This window comes from Haemorhous mexicanus, chromosome 29 (assembly GCF_027477595.1).
Source record: "Haemorhous mexicanus isolate bHaeMex1 chromosome 29, bHaeMex1.pri, whole genome shotgun sequence".
Taxonomy (NCBI): domain Eukaryota; kingdom Metazoa; phylum Chordata; class Aves; order Passeriformes; family Fringillidae; genus Haemorhous; species Haemorhous mexicanus.
Window position 1 is genome coordinate 1594759 of NC_082369.1, and position 3572 is coordinate 1598330.

Sequence of the window (3572 nt, forward strand, 5' to 3'; positions counted from 1 at the left end):
TCCACATCCCCAGCATTTGCAAGTGATTTCCATCTCTGCTGGATCTTTCTTTGAATTCTGCTTCACATCTCTTCACTCTTTGTCTTCTTACTTTCCTAAAGGCATTACAAGTAAAGTGTTACCCATAGGTGAGCCCAACGATGGAGGGCAGAAAAAAGGTAGAGGAAGCCTTGGGATTTGAGCTGAATCTGAAGCTGGGACAGACTGGCTCTGCTGAGATGGACATGGATGGATCAGTGGACCATAAATAGGATGAACATCTGCAGTGTGCCCGGGCTGCTGCAGTGATGTCCTGGGCTGCATGGACAGATGCACCTGGCAGGGGCCAGGAAGGGATTGTTCCCTTTACCTGGCACTCATTAGGTTGCACCAGTGATGTTGGGAATTGGTTACATGACAAAGGTCCCGTAGACATGCTCTGGATAGCTGAGAATTGGAAAAGTACTGGCCCAGCTAATCTGAGGCCCTACACCTGCAAGGCCGCAGTGGCCTTGGGTATAGCTGTAGTCTGATAACAAGATGATGTAGCCGAGAGCAGAGCATGAGAAAAGGGAGATGTAAGTTGTAAAGAATAAAGAAGTAAGAATAACCAATAGACTGCTTAGCTTACAGAATATGCATGAGCTTATTACATGTTGTGCTTAAATGTCTGATGCTCTAATCAATAAACGAAGCTTGCTGATTCTCACATGGAGATGACCCGAGCTTCCTGCACTGGGACAAATGGCGCCTCGAACAGAGACCCTAAAAGAGCGGGGAGGCGAAAGGGCTGGTGCTCCGCGCCTTGAACAAGGACCCTAGAGAGGGGGGTTGGCAAAAGAGCTGGTGGTCTCCGTGCCCCGAGCGACCCTACAGAGGAGTCTCGGCTTGAACCTGTTGGCCACGGTCCAGTGCAGTATCCGTGTCGGTCCCGAAGCAGCACGGGAGGCAAAGAGCTAGTACTCCAGCCCCGAGCGACCCTAGAGAGGAGTCTCGGCCGATGAACGCCGCCGACGTCTTGGAAGGGCTGCAACAGCGCTGACGTTTAAATTGAAAGGTATGAAAAGACAAGCGGCGTATGTTTTTTTTTAAAATGCTTTTTAAAAATACGAAGACTATAAAGTATTGACCTGAGAAAAGAACTCCCAAGATTGCTTGCATATAGACTGCAAGCCGCAACGTAACCAAACAAGAGTTAAAGAGCCTGTTACAGCAAACAAAGAAACAGTGAGATCTTTATTAATTAGACGTGAGACTAACTTTACAACTTAGTAAGCAGCGGCGCGGTAAAAGTAACATCTAGCTCCCCCGCTGGGAGCAGAAACTGCTGCGGCCACTTTGTGCTTTTTTTTTTTTGCATCGCAGCCGGCAATTGCACTCACAGCGGTCCGGCGGGAGTCGACCCTGTATTACCCGTGCTGACCCCTCCCGTGGCCGCCTCCCCAGCAGAGCCCGTGAGAGCTCCGGCCGCGGCTGTCCTGCCATCTCCCGTGTCGGCTCCACCAGCAGCTGTCTGCGCCTGCACTGCAGCTTTCGGCACCCGGAAAGGACGCGGCTGCCGTCCCCAACCCGGCAAGAGATGCATTTCCTTCAGCTTTGCAGCCCCCACCGACTCCCGCGGCGACCCCGCCTTCGCCCGCCGCGCCGGTAAAGAAGATTGGAGTCGACAATAGCGACCACCAAGCGGAACCGTCTTCGGAGCCGCCCCTCTGCCCCCAGCAATAGCTGCCAGCGCCTGCGATCAGCCGATATTCCCTCCCGAACTTTTCGAACTGTCCCGAGACTGCCCCTGCGGGGACAGCTGAGACGGGGGGGAAGACGGAGAAGGGGGGGGGGGGACGACGACGCCATCCTGCCCCTGCGGTGCAGCAAGGGCCTGTGTAAAAACTCAGCGTTTTTCGCAAGCCGATTCGAGTCTAGTTTAGAAGTTCCCATTAAAGTTTAAAATGCTTAAATTCCCCTGCTTGCCCCAGCGGCCTAGAGAAAGTAACTCCTAAAAGTTTAAAAGTTCTGCCTCTACTCTCACCCCCCTCCTCCAGCCCAGAGGAGGGGGGGGGGGGGGGGGGGTGAGAGTAGTACCAAGGAGCTGTAAATTAACCCTGTGAGTACACCAAAGAGAACTGCATAACTGTAAAAAATCTAAAAGCATGTGCTATATAGACCTTTTTAACCATTCGCAGTCTATTTACTCCCAGCTCTCTGAGTTGCAGAGGTTAACTAGAAACTTACAAGTAGAATTAAGCTTTAGTGTTGATAAATAGCTCAAAACTTTAGGCCTAAGATTATAGCTTTGTTTTATTGTTAAAGCTAATATTATAATAAGTGTTATAGCTTTGTTAATAGTATTAGTTTTGCTTTGTTTTTGCATGTGCTTATAAAAAATAGTATAAAAAATAATATTTACTGCATTTAATCAAACATTGCTTGTGCAAAAAGAAAACAGGGGAATTGTTGGGAATTGGTTACATGACAAAGGTCCCGTAGACATGCTCTGGATAGCTGAGAATTGGAAAAGTACTGGCCCAGCTAATCTGAGGCCCTACACCTGCAAGGCCGCAGTGGCCTTGGGTATAGCTGTAGTCTGATAACAAGATGATGTAGCCGAGAGCAGAGCATGAGAAAAGGGAGATGTAAGTTGTAAAGAATAAAGAAGTAAGAATAACCAATAGACTGCTTAGCTTACAGAATATGCATGAGCTTATTACATGTTGTGCTTAAATGTCTGATGCTCTAATCAATAAACGAAGCTTGCTGATTCTCACATGGAGATGACCCGAGCTTCCCTCACTGTGACACAGTGATGCTGTGTTCAGGCCTTGCATAGAAAGAAAAACTTGGATTAAGTGGAATAAGTTCACAGGAAAGCCATGAAGATGTCTGAAGCCTGGACCATGAGGAGCAGTGGAAGGAACAAGCCTTTTTCAGCCTGGAGAAGTAGAAGTAAACTAAGGTAGATATAAAACAGCCACCTGAATTTCTGATTAACCAATGGAGAGCAAGTATAAGAGTGATCCATCCCAATGTTCAGCAAGTACAACAGGAGGCCAGACAGACTAAATACAAAAATTAAGAATGTGGGGGATGGAAGCAGCATCAAAACTACCCAAGATACATACACAAGCATTGCAAGGACATCAGGAACAGAACTGGAAAAGCCAGAGTTCCTCTTGACCTCACTGAAGACCAAGGAAAGAAGGAAAAGTGCAGTGCCTTACTCTCCCCTGGCTGCTTCAAGTTTATGAAGAGAGACCCTGTTGGAGGCTGGGATTGTTCTTTTTCTCTCAGGGATTTTCTCCCATTTGTTGCTAAGAGAAAATAACGACTGGTACTTAAGAGACCAAAAAGAACTGGCTGGAAAACCAGCAGTGTGCCCTGGTGGCCAAGAAGGCCACCGGCTCCTGGCCTGTATCAGGAATAGTGTGGCCAGCAGAACCAGGGAGGACATTCTGCCCCTGTACTTGTCACTGGTGAGGCCAACCCTTGAGTGCTGCGTCCAGTGCTGGACCCCTCAGTTTAGGAAGGATGTTGAAATTCTTTAGTGCATCCAGAGAAGGGCAACAAGGCTGGTGAGGGGCTTGGAACACAAGCCCTAC

General features: G+C 48.6%; 1 long non-coding RNA gene across 1 annotated transcript; it reads left to right on the forward strand.

Annotated features, from left to right (window-relative positions):
- Nucleotides 1-2742, forward strand: LOC132339787 (uncharacterized). Its single transcript, XR_009489720.1, has 2 exons — nt 1-1036; nt 1345-2742. It is a non-coding gene; the product is annotated as an uncharacterized LOC132339787 (long non-coding RNA).
- Nucleotides 2743-3572: the final 830 nt, after the last annotated feature.